At 39.6% G+C, this 19,441-nt stretch overlaps 1 protein-coding gene across 4 annotated transcripts in view; it reads left to right on the top strand.

The window, feature by feature from the left end:
* LOC133658456 (galactosylgalactosylxylosylprotein 3-beta-glucuronosyltransferase 1) overlaps positions 1-19,441 on the top strand; it is a 247,311-nt gene that overhangs the window by 114,374 nt on the left and 113,496 nt on the right. For all 4 annotated transcript variants that reach the window (XM_062060531.1, XM_062060530.1, XM_062060527.1 and 1 more), the window contains exon 2: positions 15,393-15,604. The gene's annotated coding sequence lies outside the window, so the exon portion shown is untranslated. The remainder of the gene's footprint in view (positions 1-15,392; positions 15,605-19,441) is intronic.

The following is a 19,441-nucleotide window of genomic DNA, read 5'->3' as shown; positions in this document are numbered from 1 at the left end:
CAAGTTCATCCACACCAGACTCTGTCATCCATGTCTTTATGGACCTTGCTTTCGGCACAATGCAGTCCAAAATGTACCGCTCTCCCGGCAACCGCCAAACCCAGACACGTCCATCAGATTGCCAGATGGAAAAGCGTGATTCATCACTCCAGAGAAAGCGTCTCCACTGCTCTAGAGTCCAGTGGTCACGTGCTTTACACCACTGCATACGACGCTTTGCATTGGACTTGGTGATGTATGGCTTAGATGCAGCTGCTCGGCCATGGAAACCCATTCCATGATGCTCTCTGCGTACTGTACGTGTGCTAATTGGAAGGTCACATGAAGTTTGGAGTTCTGTAGCAACTGACTGTGCAGAAAGTCGGCGACCTCTTTGCACTATGCGCTTCAGCATCCGCTGACCCCTCTCTGTCAGTTTACGTGGCCTACCACTTTGTGGCTGAGCTGCTGTTGTTCCCAAACTCTTCCATTTTCTTATAATAAAGGTGACAGTTAACTTTGGAATATTTAGGAGCGAGGAAATTCCACGACTGGATTTGTTGCACAGGTGGCATCTTATGACAGTTCCACGCTGGAAATCACTGAGCTCCTGAGAGCGGCCCATTCTTTCACAAATGTTTGTAGAAACAGTCGTCATGCCTAAGTGCTTGGTTTTATACACCTGTGGCCGGGCCAAGTGATTAGGACACCTGATTTTGATCATTTAGATGGGTGGCCAAATACTTTTGGCAATATAGTGTATATCAGGCATGTTAATATGTCTTAAGTAAGAATACATTAACTATGTAATCAATGATATCCGACACAATAGTATTCATTAAACAACAAATGAAGAAATTCAGAATACGTTAAAGAAGACAGTGCTTCTTATTATTTAAAAAATATTAACTCAGGATAAATTATATCAGTTACAGCAGTATTCAGTAAGCAATTATAAATGAATGGATTTAAAAATAAGTAAAATTAGACATGGTTTTCAATAAATGAGAAATTCATGATTTCAAGATAAATTATATCAGATGCAGCGTATCAGTATTTATTAACCAACTATACATGTATTAATTAAAAAATAAGTGATATCAGACACTGGATTGCAAATAATAATATTAATACATTAGTGAATAATAACAAATGAAGGGATTTAGGATACATTATAATATACACTGAGCTATTCATCAAACAGTAAATTAAAGGCCTACTGAAATGACATTTTTTTATTTAAACGGGGATAGCAGGTCCATTCTATGTGTCGTACTTGATCGTTTCGCGATATTGCCATATTTTTGCTGAAAGGATTTAGTAGAGAACATCGACGATAAAGTTCGCAACTTTTGGTCGCTGATAAAAAAAAGCCTTGCCTGTACCGGAAGTAGCTCCTCACATTTCCCCATTGTTTACACCAGCAGCGAGAGCGATTCGGACCGAGAAAGCGACGATTACCCCATTAATTTGAGCCAGGATGAAAGATTCGTGGATGAGGAACTTGAGAGTGAAGGACTAGAGTGCAGTGCAGGACGCAACTTTTTTCGCTCTGACCGTAACTTAGGTACAAGCTGGCTCATTGGACTCCACACTCTCTCCTGTTTCTATTGTGGATCACGGATTTGTATTTTAAACCACCTCGGATACTATATCCTCTTGAAAATGAGAGTCGAGAACGCGAAATGGACATTCACAGTGACTTTTATCTCCAGGACAATACATCGGCGAAGCACTTTAGCTACGGTGCTAACGTGATAGCATCTGGCTTAACTGCAGATAGAAACAAAATAAATAAACCCCTGACTGGAAGGATAGACAGAAAATCAACAATACTATTAAACCATGGACCTGTAACTACACGGTTAATGCTTTCCAGCCTGGCGAAGCTTAACAATGCTGTTGCTAACGACGCCATTGAAGCTAACTTAGCAACGGGACCTCACAGAGCTATGCTAAAAACATTAGCTATCCACCTACGCCAGCCAGCCCTCATCTGTTCATCAACACCCGTGCTCACCTGCGTTCCAGCAATCGACGGAGCGACGAAGGACTTCACCCGATAGCGTGTCTGCTATCCAAGTCAAAGTCCTCCTGGTTGTGTTGCTGCAGGCAGCCGCTAATACACCGATCCCACCTACAGCTTTCTTCTTTGCAGTCTTCATTGTTCATTAAACAAATTGCAAAAGATTTTTATAGTACACTAATTAAATAATAAAAAATTTTGAATTTAGTATAAATAATATCAGACGCAGTGGTGTTTGTTTTACAATTGTGGATGAATTAATTAAAAATAAGTGATATCAGACACTAGTTTTCAAAAGAATATAATAAATGAATGAATTCAAGACAAATGGTGGTATTCATTAAAAGTAGGTAAAGGAATCAATTCAGGAATAAATTATATCAGACACTGGTTATTAATGGCTGAAAGAGGAGGAAGTTTACTGCTTTTCATAAAATGATAATAAACAAATGTATTCAGGATAAATGGGTGTCAGACACTGTGGTATTCATTAACTCAGCATTGTGCTTCTTCTATGTACTTAGTAAATGACACAGTATGCTTGTACTGATTCTAAACTACCTCATCAGCTGGTCAGGAAGTACTTTGAGTTCCTTGTACAAACCGTTCCATAGTTTAAACATGACTGAATGTCCACGGTATATAGAGATTAGGCCGATAGAAGAGGCAATTAACGTTTCCGCCATAGAGTGCTGTTGGCAGATGCTATGCTCCTAAAAATGTATTAAATATGAATGTATCTGCCTGCATCAAAGAGTCATGACTTTTTACGAGCCGTCCTCATTTAAAAGTGGTTTATCCGGAAAACGAGCAGCGGCCTTTTGCACCAATGACATCACACCGCATCCTATCAATGGCTCATTTCCATTCAGCGTGGTAACCATAGCGACGCTTCGAACAAAGGACACATTTTGGGCAAGTGCCAAGGTTTATCTGCGAGTTTTTAACCCTGCAGTGAGCTCGGGCACAGCTTGAGATCTGAAGCCTCCTCTTAGTCACTCTGCGCTCTGAACTCGTTAATGATCTGATGAGCAAATCGGTGCTTAACAGTTACCATAGTTTTCCTTTCTCGGTTTAATGCGGATGGCACAGATCCAACACAAGCGCTGTCTCAGACATACTAATGATCGGCTTTGATGGATTGACGCTGTCAGGGATATGCCAAGAAAAATGTTTATTAATATTGTGGCTGTGTATTTGTATGCAGAAGTCCATACTGACAGCTGATATTCGCTTCTTTATCTATTTGCATTATAATGAGCTCTCAGTATGATGCAGTGCGGTTATGCAGCATTGCAAACTATAACCACAATAACAAACACAATATAAAAAAAATCAATGAATACCATACCTCTCTGACATGTTTGTCGATGTTTGTGATTTCATATTTTGTTCTATATTGCAGTATTTTCCGGACCATAAGCCGTTACTTTTTTCCTGTGGCGTATACAAATGTGCAGGTAATATATAAATGTATCTTCTCTAATGGTTAAATTAGGGGTGTCAAATGTACGGCCTGAGGGCCGGATTAGGCCCGCGAACAGGTTTTATCCGGCCCGCGGGACGAGTTTGCTACGTATAAAAATGTACCTGAAATTTTTGAATGAAAGAAACAGCTGTTCTAAATTGGATGTCGCAATAGCAATTCTTTGTATCTTGGAGATGATGCTACATATGTACAAAATAAACCACATGATGTTAGTACATCCATCCATCCATCCATCCATCCATCTTCTTCCGCTTTCCGAGGTCAGGTCACGGGGGCAGCAGCCTAAGCAGGGAAGCCCAGACTTCCATCTCCCCAGCCAATTCGTCCAGCTCTTCCCGGGAGATCCCGAGGCGCTCCCAGGCCAGCCGGGAGACATAGTCTTCCCAACGTGTCCTGGGTCTTCCCCGTGGCCTCCTACCGGTCGGACGTGCCCTAAACACCTCCCTAGGGAGGCGTTCGGGTGGCATCCTGACCAGATGCCCGAACCACCTCATCTGGCTCCTCTCGATGTGGAGGAGCAGCGGCTTTACTTTGAGCTCCTCCCGGATGGCAGAGCTTCTCACCCTATCTCTAAGGGAGAGACCCGCCACCCGGCGGAGGAAACTCATTTCGGCCGCTTGTACCCGTGATCTTGTCCTTTCGGTCATAACCCAAAGCTCATGACCATAGGTGAGGATGGGAACGTAGATCGACCGGTAAATTGAGAGCTTTGCCTTCCGGCTCAGCTCTTTCTTCACCACAACGGATCGATACAGCGTCCGCATTACTGAATACGCCGCACCGATCCGCCTGTCGATCTCACGATCCACTCTTCCCTCACTCGTGAACAAGACTCCGAGGTACTTGAACTCCTCCACTTGGGGCAGGGTCTCCTCCGCAACCCGAAGATGGCACTGCACCCTTTTCCGGGCGAGAACCATGGACTCGGACTTGGAGGTGCTGATTCTCATCCCAGTCGCTTCACACTCAGCTGCGAACCGATCCAGTAAGAGCTGAAGATCCTGGCCAGATGAAGCCATCAGGACCACATCATCTGCAAAAAGCAGTTAGTACATCAGTTGAAGAAAATAATCAAACTACATAAATAACATACTGTAATATAATTGTTTTTATTTTGATATATTGAAAATTAACACATATGAATTGACTGATGACTATTATCACATAATGTATTCAGAAAATATAAATAACGACAAATAAAGATAGAATACTGTTAACCGCAACATATAAGTGTAAAAAAAAACCAAAAAAAAAACTTTATGATTTGTACATTTTCAGAATGGGCTTGTTCTATTTTTAAACTAAGAAAACAATCTGAAGTGGTCTTTATTTTTAAGTTATCGTGCTGTGATTTTACCAGTCCGGCCCACTTGGGAGTAGATTTTTCTCCATGTGGCCCCTGATCTAAAATGAGTTTGACACCCCTGGGTTTAATTATGGAATGGAGTACGCAATGAAATCAAACAATGTATTAAAATGATCCACTTTAACCCTGTAAAGCCCAGATATAGAGGAACGTTAGCAATTTTTTTTTTTTGACCTTTCAGATATTCTTGTCGGAGACCTCTGATGCAGATTATTTTTTTGTTTTTGTAAATTTTTAGGGAAATGTAGGCCCACGGATCCCATTTGGCAACTTTACTGTTACCATAGACCAAAAAAAATGTAAATGTGTTTTCTCTAAAAAACACATTTACATAGTCATTGGATCCTGTTGTACCTGCTCAGATTGTCATTGGACAGTGGATGTGTTTATAAGTCCAGCCCTCTGGCCATGAAGTCACAAACCCTGCAAAACATCATTTGAGCAAGCAAACAGGAGTCATTAGATTCAAGTAAGTAAAATGCCGTAAATATTTTTTGGGGTGATTGGCACTCAGCATCAAGTGTTGGAATTGCGGGTTAAATCACTAAAAATGATTCCCGGGCGCGTCCACCACTGCTGCCCACTGCTCCCCTCACCTCCCAGGCGGTGATCAAGGGTGATGGGTCAAATGCAGACAATAATTTCGCCACACTTGGTGTGTGTGACAATCATTGGTACTTTAACATACTTTAACTTGTAATTACAATGTCTTTACAAAAACAATATGAAGAAAGGCATCAATTACTTTTCTGTTTTGTTTGATACGTTGTTTTACTGCTGTCTTACAATGAATAAGTACTTACAACACAATACAATTAATTACCGTATTTTTCGGACTATAACTCGCAGTTTTTTTCATAGTTTGGCCGGGGATGCAACTTATTCTCAGGAGCGACTTATGTGTGAAATTATTAACACATTACTGTAAAATATCAAATAATATTATTTAGCTCATTCACGTAAGAGACTAGACGTATAAGATTTCATGGGATTTAGCGATTAGGAGTGACAGATTGTTTGGTAAAAGTATAGCATGTTCTATATGTTATAGTTATTTGAATGACTCTTACCATGATATGTTACGTTAACATACCTGGCACGTTCTCAGTTGGTTATTTATGAGTCATATAACGTACACTTATTCAGCCTGTTGTTCACTATTCTTTATTTATTTTAAATTGCCTTTCAAATGTCTATTCTTGGTGTTGGGTTTTATCAAATAAATTTCCCCAAAAAATGCGACTTATACTCCAATGCGACTTATATATGTTTTTTTCCTTCTTTATTATGCATTTTCGGCCGGTGCGACTTACACTCCGGAGCGACTTATACTCCGAAAAATACGGTATATAAATATCTAATTTCACAACGCACCGGTATATATCTGCGGTTTAAAATATTTTTAATTTAGTGGGTGCGGCTTATAGTCCGAAAAATATACTAATTTTCCTCAACCGGTGGCCTCAGTTTTGATAAATGTCAAGTCTCAATTCATGGGCTCTTCTTAAAACTTGAGACAAGTGAACGCCTCACCCCAAATAAATGGCTTTGTCTGCATCTGCATGCACTTTAAAAGGTTGCTAGGGTTACACTGACTGTGCTGTTGTTTACAACTCATCAGCAGTTTAATGCTGACGGAGCAGTTGGCTACTTACCACTAGTACAACATTGGTTCTGACGCTGCTTTGTTGTGCAGCATATTGGTCAATATACGACCATGTAGTCAAAGGTCTTGTTCACATTACAGGTCAATTCAGATTTTTTTTGCCCTTATGAGACCTGTATCGGATATTTCCATGCCCGTGTGAACAGTACAATTCCGAATTCTTCATATCCGACCCAGGCCTCTTTTTATGTGGACATAAATTGGACATACAGTAGCGATCAAAACTTTACATACACTTGTAAAGAACATAATATCATGGCTGTCTTGAGTTTCCAATCATTTCTACAACTCTTATTTTTTTGTGATAGAGTGAATGGAGCACATACTTGTTGGTCACAAAAAACATTCATGAAGGTTGGTTCTTTTATGAATTTATTATGGGTCTACTGAAAATGTGACCAAATTGGCTGGGTTACATCACATGGACAAAGATAAGACCTTCTGAAGGAAAGTTCTGTGGTCAGATGAAACACAAATTGAGCTGTTTGGCCACAATACCCAGCAATATGTTTGGAGGAGAAAAGGTGAGGCCTTTAATCCCAGGAACACCAGGCCTACCGTCAAGCATGGTGGTGGTAGTATTATGCTCTGGGCCTGTTTTGCTGCCAATGGAACTGGTGCTTTACAGAGAGTAAATGGGACAATGAAAAAGGAGGATTATCTCCAAATTCTTCAGGACAAGCTAAAATCATCAGCCCGGAGGTTGGGTCTTGGGCGCAGTTGGGTGTTCCAACAGGATAATGACCCCAAACACACGTCAAAAGTGGTAAAGGACTGGCTAAAGCAGGCTAGAATTAAGGTTTTAGAATGGCCTTCCCAAAGTCCTGACTTAAACGTGTGGACAATGCTGAAGAAACAAGTCCATGTCATAAAACCAACAAATTTAGCTGACATGCACCAATTTTGTCAAGAGGAGTGGTCAAAAATTCAACCAGAAGCTTGCCAGAAGCTTGTGGAGGGCTACCAAAAGCGCCTTATTGCAGTGAAACTTGCCAAGGGACATGGAACCAAATATTAACATTGCTGTATGTATACTTTTGACCCAGCAGATTTGGTCACATTTTCAGTAGACCCATAATAAATTCATAAAAGAACGAAACTTCCCGAATGTTTTTTGTGACCAACAAGTATGTGCTCCAATCACTCTATCACAAAAAAAGAGTTGTAGAAATGATTGGAAACTCAAGACAGCCATGACATTATGTTCTTTACAAGTGTATGTAAACTTTTGGCCACGACTGTATGTGTTGCGTCCTCAATGTCGCATTATCCGACCAGAATGTAATCAAAAAGCAATAAGCATCATAATTATTCGCCAAAATATACGATTATAAAATAGTTGACAACGGAGCAGAAAACGGGATAAATCAAATGTTTTAGGAACTCGCGTGAAATTTCCAGCACCCCTGTCTCTGACTGCTCACCCACAGACACACTCCTCAAGCAGACATCAAAGCAAATTATCCCGTAAAACCGCCTGAGCCAAAATACTTTTTCTTAATCGTTTACACACAATCATTTGGTTCATAAAATGTTGACTTTGATTGCATAAAATCGTTGAAATTGCCAAAAATGCGCCAGTATTCAGACCGACTAGAGTGGGAGTCATGTTTACTTCTGTAAACACTGCAGTGCGTGCGACATCATGACGTCATGTTCGCATGCGGGTCAGATTGCATTCACATCAGAAAGTACTTTTTTTTTTGTGAAGTAAACAACCACTAAAAAGATTGTATTTGACAAAAAAAAATCTGAATTGGACGTCAGACCCTGCAGTGTGAACGTAGCCAAAAAGAACTACAGTTCTGTTCCCGCTTTCTAATTCACTCACTTTTAAAGGCCTACTGAAACCCACTACTACCGACCACGCAGTCTGATAGTTTATATATCAATGATGAAATCTTAACATTATAACACATGCCAATACGGCCGGGTTAACTTATAAAGTGACATTTTAAATTTGCAGCTAAACTTCCGGTTCGAAACGCCTCTGAGGATGACGTATGCGCGTGACGTAGACCGGCGAACACGGGTATGCCTTCCACATTGAAGCCAATACGAAAAAGCTCTGTTTTCATTTCATAATTCCACAGTATTCTGGACATCTGTGTTCGTGAATCTGTTTCAATCATGTTCATTGCATTATGGAGAAGGAAGCTGAGCAAGCAAAGAAGAAAGTTGTCGGTGCGAAATGGACGTATTTTTCGAACGTAGTCAGCCACAACAGTACACAGCCGGCGCTTCTTTGTTTACATTCCCGAAAGATGCAGTCAAGATGGAAGAACTCGGATAACAGAGACTCTAACCAGGAGGACTTTTGACTTCGATACACAGACGCCTGTAGAGAACTGGGACAACACAGACTCTTACCAGGATTACTTTGATTTGGATGACAAAGACGCAGACGTGCTACTGTGAGTATGCAGCTTTGGCTTCTAAACATTTGTTTGCTTGACCGTATGTGTGCAACTTTTTTTTGCGTATGTACGTAACTTTTTTAAAATATATAAGCTTTATGAACCTTGGGTTAGGTGAACGGTCTTTTGGGCTGAGTGATTGTGTGTGTTGATCAGGTGTTTGAATTGTATTGGCGTGTTCTATGGAGCTAGGAGCTAGCATAGGAGCTAGGAGCTAGCATAAACACGTACCGTACCGTACGTGCGCGTCACGTATGTAACTTTTTAAAAATATATAAGCTTTATGAACCTTGGGTTAGGTGAACGGTCTTTTGGGCTGAGTGATTGTGTGTGTTGATCAGGTGTTTGAATTGTATTGGCGTGTTCTATGGAGCTAGGAGCTAGCATAGGAGCTAGGAGCTAGCATAACACGTACCGTACCGTACGTGCGCGTCACGTACGTAACTTTTTAAAAATATATAAGCTTTATGAACCTTGGGTTAGGTGAACGGTCTTTTGGGCTGAGTGATTGTGTGTGTTGATCAGGTGTTTGAATTGTATTGGCGTGTTCTATGGAGCTAGGAGCTAGCAGAGGAGCTAGGAGATAGCAATACAAACACGCAGGTGTTTTTATGCAGGATTAATTTGTGGCATATTAAATATAAGCCTGGTTGTGTTGTGGCTAATAGAGTATATATATGTCTTGTGTTTATTTACTGTTGTAGTCATTCCCAGCTGAATATCAGGTACCGTGAGTATGCAGCCTTGGCTGCTAAACATTTGATAACTTGACCGTATGTGCGCGTCACGTACGTAACTTTTTAAAAATATATAAGCTTTATGAACCTTGGGTTAGGTGAACGGTCTTTTGGGCTGAGTGATTGTGTGTGTTGATCAGGTGTTTGAATTGTATTGGCGTGTTCTATGGAGCTAGGAGCTAGCAGAGGAGCTACGATCTAGCATAACAAACACGCAGGTGTTTTTATGCAGGATTAATTTGTGGCATGTTAAATATAAGCCTGGTTGTGTTGTGGCTAATAGAGTATATATATGTCTTGTGTTTATTTACTGTTGTAGTCATTCCCAGCTGAATATCAGGTCACCCCCGGCTCTTACAGCATCTTCCCTATCTGAATAGCTTCAACTCCCCACTAGTCCTTCACTTGCACTTTACTCATCCACAAATCTTTCATCCTCGCTCAAATTAATGGGGAAATTGTCGCTTTCTCGGTCCGAATCTCTCTCACTTCATGCGGCCATCATTGTAAACAATAGGGAACTTTGCGTATATGTTCAACTGACTACGTCACGCTACTTCCGGTAGGGGCAAGCCTTTTTTTAATTAGATACCAAAAGTTGCAATCTTTATCGTCGTTGTTCTATACTAAATCCTTTCAGCAAAAATATGGCAATATCGCGAAATGATCAAGTATGACACATAGAATAGATCTGCTATCCCCGTTTAAATAAAAAAAATTCATTTCAGTAGGCCTTTAAGGACTGATGTTAGTGAGCTGTACAGAATGAGTTTTCAAGCCAGGAGTAACAGACGCTCTTCAATTATCACCTGCTTGATAAATACCGATAAACTGATTTTAATGAAAACTATTTATTCCAGTTATAATCTAACCATTTACAGAATGATGTCTTTCAGACAGTTTGGGTCTGTTCTACTAGGTCAGGGGTCGGCAACCCGCGGCTCTAGAGCCGCATGCGGCTCTTTAGCGCCGCCCTAGTGGCTCTCTGGAGATTTTTCAAAAATGTATGAAGAATGGAAAAAGATGAGGGGAAAAAAAATCAATTTTTTGTTTTAGTATGGTTTCTGTAGGAGGACAAACACGACACAAACCTCCCTAAATGTTATAAATCACACTGTTTATATTAAACATGCTTCACTGATTCGAGTATTTGGCGAGCGCCGTTTTGTCCTACTAATTTTCGCGGTCCTTGAACTCACCGTCTAGTTTGTTTACAACTTTCTCCGACTTTCTAGGACGTGTTTTATGCCAGTTCTTTTTCTGTCTCATTTTGTCCACCACACTTTTAACGTTGTGCATGAGTGCACAAAGGTGAGTTTTGTTGATGTTATTGACTTGTGTGGAGTGCTAATCAGACATATTTGGTCACTGCATGACTGCGAGCTAATCGATGCTAACATGCTATTTAGGCTAGCGATATGTACACTAATATTGCATCATTATGCCTCATTTGTAGGTATATTTGAGGTCATTTAGTTTCCTTTAAGTCCTCTTAATTAAATGTATATCTCATGACACATGTAATATGGCTTTTAATTTTTTGCGGCTCCAGACAGATTTGTTTTTGTATTTTTGGTCCAATGTGGCTCTTTCAACAATTTGGTCTTGCCGACCCCTGTACTAGGTGCTAAATAGTGTGTGCAAACTGTAAAATTGTGTGTACTATTAGACTTGGACTTGGACTTAGACTTCCTTTTATTGTCATTCAAATTTAAACTTTACAGTACAGATAAGAACAACATTTTGTTGCATTAGCTCGTTGTAGTGCAGGATAAAAGAGCAATAAGGTGCAGATATAAATAGATTACTGTACAGATAAATATTTTGCACTTTTGCATATGCATCCACGTTTATGGATGTATGTTATATTGTCTTTATATTCCAGCGAGTTAATCCGTTTTTGGGAGGAATTGAGGGGATTATCATGATGCGTTCAAGAGTCTTACAGCCTGAGGGAAGAAGCTGTTACAGAACCTGGAGGTTCTGCTACGGAGGCTGCGGAACCTCTTTCTAGAGGCCAGCATTGAAAACAGTCCTTGGTGGGGTGGGAGGAGTCTACAGATTTTCTGAGCCCTGGTCAGGCAGCGGCTTTTTGCAATTTCCCGGATAGGAAGAAGAGGAGTCCTGATGATCTTTTCCGCCGTCCTCACCACTCTCTGCAGAGACTTCCAGTCTGAGGCACTGCAGGCTCTAGTGGGTGTGTTGCAGGTGATGTACTCAGACTGTGTGCACAAAAGTGGTGCAGACCACCCAATTTAAAATAGTTTTTTGTGTGACAATGGAAACACTTTCTACCCTCCACATTTACTTCTTTTTTTTTTTGTCTTTTCCCCTTTTGTCCTCACAATGTCCCCCTTTTTATCCTCACCTGCTCCGGTCCAGCTGTGCCAAACGCTAAATATTTCCAAACATTCCTTGAAGTCAAATACAAATTAGGCAACAGAAGGAGTATAATTTTTACTTTGTAAATTACATCTGTATGGCAGATATGGGCATCTACATCGACAATACAATTTGCCCTGAGCGGCTGGACAGGACACCATTAAACAAACCATTACATATTTTATTTTATTTTTTTACTTGGGGACCTCCTGTGGACGCTGGTTTATACGTTAGTGTAAGTGTAACATAATACTTAATAATATTAATAATATTCTATATTAAATAAATATTACATTGGAAAGCACAAAAAAGACCTCCTCCCAAAAATGCTTTACTTCTAATAGATGCCTGTTACCCTCTGCAGTAGAGTAAATAAACATCCCATACACTTTAGCAAGACATTGAAGATTTACAGTATCTATGGCGATACGTAGTGTAAAGCTACACATATTGTTTTATCTCTGGCGCTTTAATGTTAGCAATAAAAAAAGCAATGTATATGCTATTCATAACATAGAATGTCAGCAGTCGATTTTCTGCGGTGTCCTTTTTGCTGATGCAATTTACTCCAAGAGGGTGTTTTAAAAGTCCTGGCTCATAGATGGCTCATAAAGAGTACACACACAGGGCATCCCGCATGGTTACTATGGTTATTGTTATTGATTAGATTAGGGCAAACCTACGCCTGCTTGCACACTGAGGCTATCTTTTTTATTTTTATATATCAGGTTTTTTTCCCCCTTCATGTAGCATGAGCTTCTTTCCCTCGAAAACCGCAGTGGCCGCCTGGTGTCGGACTGGGGGGAGTAGCTTTTTGTTAATTTTTTAAAGTGACGCTCCTGAGAGGCCAAGCATACCCCACTAAATGGTCTGTACCTCAGTTTTTGGGTCACGGTTTCGGTTTATTTTCACGTTTTTTTTTTTCTATCAAAATTGTTTCTTTATTTTGCTTGTCAGCAAAAACTGCATTATACAGTAAAAAATATTAGCATACTGAATAAGACTTGATGTTATTATAACTTGATTATTCGTATACAACAGTGCTTCACACCTGTGGTTTGGCTGCAGGACCCAACATCACCCTTTAATGGCAATCTTTTAACTCAAATAGCTTATATTTAATGAAACGGCATTAAAGTGCAATTTGAATTTGTATGTAGTGCAAAATATCAATTTGTGCCAGCACAAAACCAGTTAAATGATCATTTCAAAAATGCAAACTCAAAAGTGTCTATAGAAGTTGAATCAGAGACATAAACTCAAAGAAATAGTGAGATTCAAAAATATGTTTTTCTTCGGTTTTACTCAGTCCCTGTCTGGATGGACCAATAGTCGAGTCACATACTTTAGTATTACCTGCGAGTCCGTATTGTGGGGGAATTTGCTGAGGTAACAATGTAAGGGCCCTATTGTCATGTTTGCACTTAGGTTTTTTTTTACGCGCTTAAAGTTCAAAGTTAATCAGTCAATCAAAGTTTACTTATATAGCCCTAAATCACGAGTGTCTCAAAGGGCTGCACAAGCCACAATGACATCCTCAGCTCAGATCCCACATCAGGGCAAGAAAAAACTCAACCCAATGGGATCACAATGAGAAACCTTGGAGGGGACCGCAGATGTGGGGACATCTGGGGTCTATTTAAAGGCTAGAGTACTATCTATCTAAATGATTTTTAAGATGGGACTTAAATGCTTCTACTGAGGTAGCATCTCTAACTGTTACCGGGAGGGCATTCCAGAGTACTGGAGCCAAATAGAAAACGCCCTATAGCCCGCAGACTTTTTTTGGGCTCCGGGAATCACTAATAAGCCGGAGTTCTTTGAACGGGACATATGGTACAATACAATCAGCAAGATAGTTACGCAGGTTTCTCTTAGTCGTATTCTCCCATCCAGTCTGTGGACACACCCCCCGCCCCATGTTAATTAGGCAAAAGTGCTGAATGAAGTCGGGCTCATTGCTAATGATGCAGACTTTGCCATGACGCCTTTTTCCCGGTTGTGTGGAAAAAGAGTTTTACTAACCCTTGTGAATGTCTAAAATCCATGAAAAAGATAGCGCTTTAAATTTGAAAAGGTCCTATCAATCCTGGCAGCGCCTGTCTTATGAACATGTGTCGCCATGGTGATGTGGTGTGTGTGAGCACGCTACAAAACTACTCATAATACTTCTGCTGGCTGGATATCAATAATAACATGTAGATGAAAATGTGTTTCATTAGTATTATGGCCACCCTGGTATTATTAGTGATGATGATGATGATGAGTTATTTTTACTACAAATGTTTGTGTTTGTGATGTTATCTGTCAAAAAAAAATTTCACTCAATCGATAGCTTATGAGCACTTAATTGGTTCTGTGACAGAGCGCTTAACTTAAATACTTGTATCTGAACTCAGCATCTCCCATTGAAATTAAATAACAGCACAATTTTAATATGTAACATTCCTTTTGAAAAACATTTTACATCATTAATGTTGTATAAAAAATACAGTAGAGTGTAGTACTAACAACAACAATCAGTTTTATGAAGTAATGTACAAATAATGTACAGCATTTACTTTGGAGAGTGGACTTTTACGGTTTCCTCTCCATCGAACACACCATCAGCGGCTTCTTTATATTTTCGTGGATACATGTCCATATGTATATTGTAGCGTCCCGGAATAGTTAGTGCTGCAAGGGGTTCTGGGTATTTGTTCTGTTGTGTTTATGTTGTGTTACGGTGCGGATGTTCTCCCGAAATGTGTTTGTCATTCTTGTTTGGTGTGGGTTCACAGTGTGGCGCATACTTGTAACAGTGTTAAAGTTGTTTATACGGTCACCCTCAGTGTGACCTGAGGGTGGCCGGTATTCTTACATTACGGTATTCTTACATTCATACTACATTCTGTCAGCGTTTCAGTTTAACTTCAGCATTGGAGCATTCACATGCAATTCCTTCAGGAATTGCCTCATCTAGTTATTATTATTATTATTGGATTTTACAATTTTGTGTATATTTAATTTTATTGTTTCCACATCATTTTTGTATTAAAAGAAACCATATACTTTGGTGTATGTGTGCACATGTTGAGCACAGGAACTAAGCAAAAATTAAACAAAAATATACTGGTATATTTATTTAAGGATGTTGGATATGAGGTGTCCCCCTTTTAACCGTGCCCCCCTTATACAGTACATCCTGTCTGCTCCATTATTCCTCCTGACACAAATTCCAAGCCACCGAGAATGAGCCAGTGGCTTCATTCCCGTTCTTCAATGCGCCTCATTGTGTCAGGAAGAGGAGGCCCATTCTTACCCGTCGCTCTCTGTCCTTTCTCCCCCCAGCACGACCAACTCTCCCTCTCCCTCAGGATTTCAGATGTCGCCTCTTGGCTCGGCTTCGGCGACGTTTGACCACCGTCGAGCGAGCACGTCTCTGCTCTGCAGGCGGCACCAATTAAGGCGGGCTTGAGCCGGGCAGGTTGTGACAGAATTGAGGCGAAGAGGAAAGGGACGACGTCGCGGCGAAGAGGAGGAGGCGGGGCCTGCGGGTGCATGTGAGTATCAAACTGTTACGTCCTCAAGCTGACCAAACATGTCCATCCTTGCTCGGTATGAAAACGGCTTCTTTTCTGGTACATGGATTTGTTCTGCACACAGGAGCTCTGTCACTTTTATTTGCCTGCTTTTTTTTTTCTGTTTCCATCCAACCATGAAAATGTTGCTTTGCTATTATTTCTTGGTGGCGCTGGGTCGTTTCTTGGAGATTTCTACAGGAGGGTTAGCGGAAAAATATTTCAAGGCGATGGTGATTTTTTTCTATAAACACGAATATTAGGAACGACCTTGGCTGATTATTGCCCCATTGAACAGAAGCCATATAGAACTGAACAGAAATTGAATGGATCTGTATAGTAGCTATAAATATTACAAATGGTACTGTATTTTCCTGTTGTCATAAACATGCTATATCATTTTTATAACAAAATATATGCTGGATATACTTTTTTACTGTTATAGACGAACTTGTAATTTCTTGATTGTTATTATTTTATTTTGACAAATTCTGTTGAATTATATACATTTTTTTGTTACCCGGACCCCTAAAAAAAAATAATTAAAAAACAATACATCATCTGAAGATATGGCAAAGCAATACGTTGCTTGAGTCAAATTTTAAATATGTATTAAACTGAAAAATGTCTAAAAATGTCCCCCAAAATATTGAAAAAAATACATACATAAAATAATAATGAATAATTGTTTTAACAAGTAATAACAACAATGATGATAATACGAAGTAGTCTATTGTAGTGTTGTCCCGGTACTAAAATTATTTTGATACTTTTCGGTACTTTTCTAAATAAAGGGGACCACAAATAATTGCATTATTGGCTTTATTTTAACCAACAATCTTAGGGTACATTAAACATATGTTTCTTATTACAAGTTTGTCCTTAAATAAAATAGTGAACATACTAGACAACTTGTCTTTTAGAAGTAAGTAAGCAAACAAAGGCTCCTAATGTATTCTGCTGACGTATGCACTAACATATTGGGTCATTTTCCTTTCTATTATTTTGTCAAAATTATTAAGGACAAGTGATAGAAAATGAATTATTAATCTACGTGTTCACTTACTGTTAATATCTGCTTACTTCACTTTTAACATGTTCTATCTACACTTCTGTAATAATAATGTATTTGTCAGAGTTTGTAGTTGACGAACCCCAAGATGCAGAGATGATAGCAGGCATAGTGCGAGAAAACATGATTTAATTAAAATACTATGGCAAAACACAAACAAAAGGGAACAAACAAAAGGCGCGCACAAGGCGGAGAACAAACTAGGCTATAAACTAAAATAGCACAAAGGCTACACTATGGACAAGAAACAAAAAACACTTACTGTGACACGAAGGAACTGTGACTAAAGCGGAGTGGACAAAAGTAGACGGAGCTACAACGACAAATTGGTAGCAGGTAAGTGACAAGTGACAAGTATTCTAATGACATTCAGGTAGACACTATAATGACAATGATCCAGCAGTGACTGGAGGGCAGGACAGGTATAAATAGGCAGCTGGCTGACTGACACCAGGTGTGGCCAGGTGCCAATCAACCACAGCTGAGGGGACAAAGCACTCAGGGAACAAACAGGAAACTGAATCAAAATAAGAGTGCTGACAGGAACTAAAGACAGGAAACTAAGACAAACGCAGAGGAAAACTAAAACTTGATCAAACTGTCAGGGACAACCCTGACAGTATTCTTCTGTTGTTTGGATACTTTACATTAGTTTTGGATGATACCACAAATTTAGGTATCAATCCGATACCAAGTCGTTACAGGATCATACATTGGTCATATTCAAAGTCCTTATATGTCTAGGGACATATTTCCTGAGTTTATAAACAGAATATAAATAAATAAAAAACGAAAGAAGATGTTGTGATGCCAAAAAATATCGACGTAATCATAGTAGTATCGCTCCTGTACTTGGTATCATTACAGTGGATGTTAGGTGTAGATCCATCAATGGCATTTGTTTACATTGTGACGCCGGTGAGCTACGGTGTGTAGTGAAGCATGTTTAGCTATTCCTCATTCCTGCAGGGATGATACTTGTAAGAAACGTACATTGTCGCCATGGAGATGAGGATTAGTGATTTAGAAGTAGCTAAAACACTGCAGACTGGGGCTTGCCTTTAGCCGCTAGCTAGCTAGCCATGTCTTAAAGCACCTCTTCCTGAGGGCGTTTCAGTGTTATAACTTCACCTTTATCTTTAGTTTTTAAGCCAAAATGTGTCCGTTCTCCCTTTTCTGTGTCTGTTTTGAAGTACTCTGTGATTGTGCACTGCCGAACATGCTCGTCTGCTCGTAAACCAGCAATGACACGACGTGGACCGGTACTTTTTCAGAGGCGGTATAGTACCGAAAATGATTCATTAGTAGCGCAGTACTATACGAATACTGGTATACCGTACAACCCTAGTCTATTTTTAATAGTAATATAAGTATTGTGATTTAATACTATTGTTACAATTAATCATGATAATGATATTGACAACAATAATAAAGTAATGTCACATAACAAAAATAATAATAAGATAGTAATAATACATCTACAATAGTTGGTATTGTATTATCTAAATCATAATAATGATGATGATGCTAATACTGTTACACCCACACAAAGAGTGTGGGTGGCATGACCTCAGAATGTAATGGCATAGTGTCAGGGAGTAAATGGGGTGTATCAGGGCCCCAGGCACAAAGGGGCCTCAGGACTTTTGTATAATTAAAAAACGATGTTTCTGGCATTTCAACATGTAAATTATAAGAAAGGACGTCATAGAGGTTATGAAATTGATATAGCCATAAAAAATCAATAGTAAGGTTGCGTTGAATCAAATTAAAAAGATCTAACTACCGACAACGCCTTAGCAAAAATAAGAAGTAGGTTGGTGCACCTACTGTAGAAGGCAGCAAACCTAACTTATAACACTTTGCGCAACACAGACATTATAACGTCATCAAAACTCCCCTCTAAGTATTCACATTCAGCACCAGCATTTTGGAACAAGGGTGAGGTGATAGAAGAGAGGTAAATATAATAAATCTATCTGTGGCAGCATAAGAGAAAGTTATGGAAAAGTTTCACTTTTTCCTTTCATTACCCATAACTGTGGTTGGTTCAAAGACACTCGATTAAAGTTAGAAGCAGAGATGTCACTAGTTTATGACGGCGGCAGGAGACTTACTTCCCAGGAAGTGCACTAATAATAATATTATCATCATAATAATAATGATGGATGATTCATGTTATACACTGGTGATAATCGTATTGATTATGTGTTATTTTACAAACCCCGTTTCCATATGAGTTGGGAAATTGTGTTACATGTAAATATAAACGGAATACAATGATTTGCAAATCCTTTTCAACCCATATTCAGTTGAATGCACTACAAAGACAAGATATATGATGTTCAAACACATAAACTTTTTTTTTTTGTTGCAAATAATAATTAACTTAGAATTTCATGGCTGCAACACGTGCCAAAGTAGTTGGGAAAGGGCATGTTCACCACTGTGTTACATGTCCTTTCCTTTTAACAACACTCAGTAAATGTTTGGGAACTGAGGAGACACATTTTTTAAGCTTCTCAGGTGGAATTATTTTCCATGCTTGCTTGACGTATAGCTTAAGTTGTTCAACAGTCCGGGGGTCTCCGTTTAGGCTTCATAATGCGCCACACATTTTCAACGGGAGACAGGTCTGGACTACAGGCAGGCCAGTCTAGTACCCGCACTCTTTTACTATGAAGCCACATTGATGTAACACGTGGCTTGGCATTGTCTTGCTGAAATAAGCAGGGGCGTCCATGGTA

This window comes from Entelurus aequoreus, linkage group LG10 (assembly GCF_033978785.1).
Source record: "Entelurus aequoreus isolate RoL-2023_Sb linkage group LG10, RoL_Eaeq_v1.1, whole genome shotgun sequence".
Taxonomy (NCBI): domain Eukaryota; kingdom Metazoa; phylum Chordata; class Actinopteri; order Syngnathiformes; family Syngnathidae; genus Entelurus; species Entelurus aequoreus.
The sequence above is the reverse complement of the archived record's forward strand: the minus strand, read 5'-3'. Positions and strand labels throughout refer to the sequence as shown.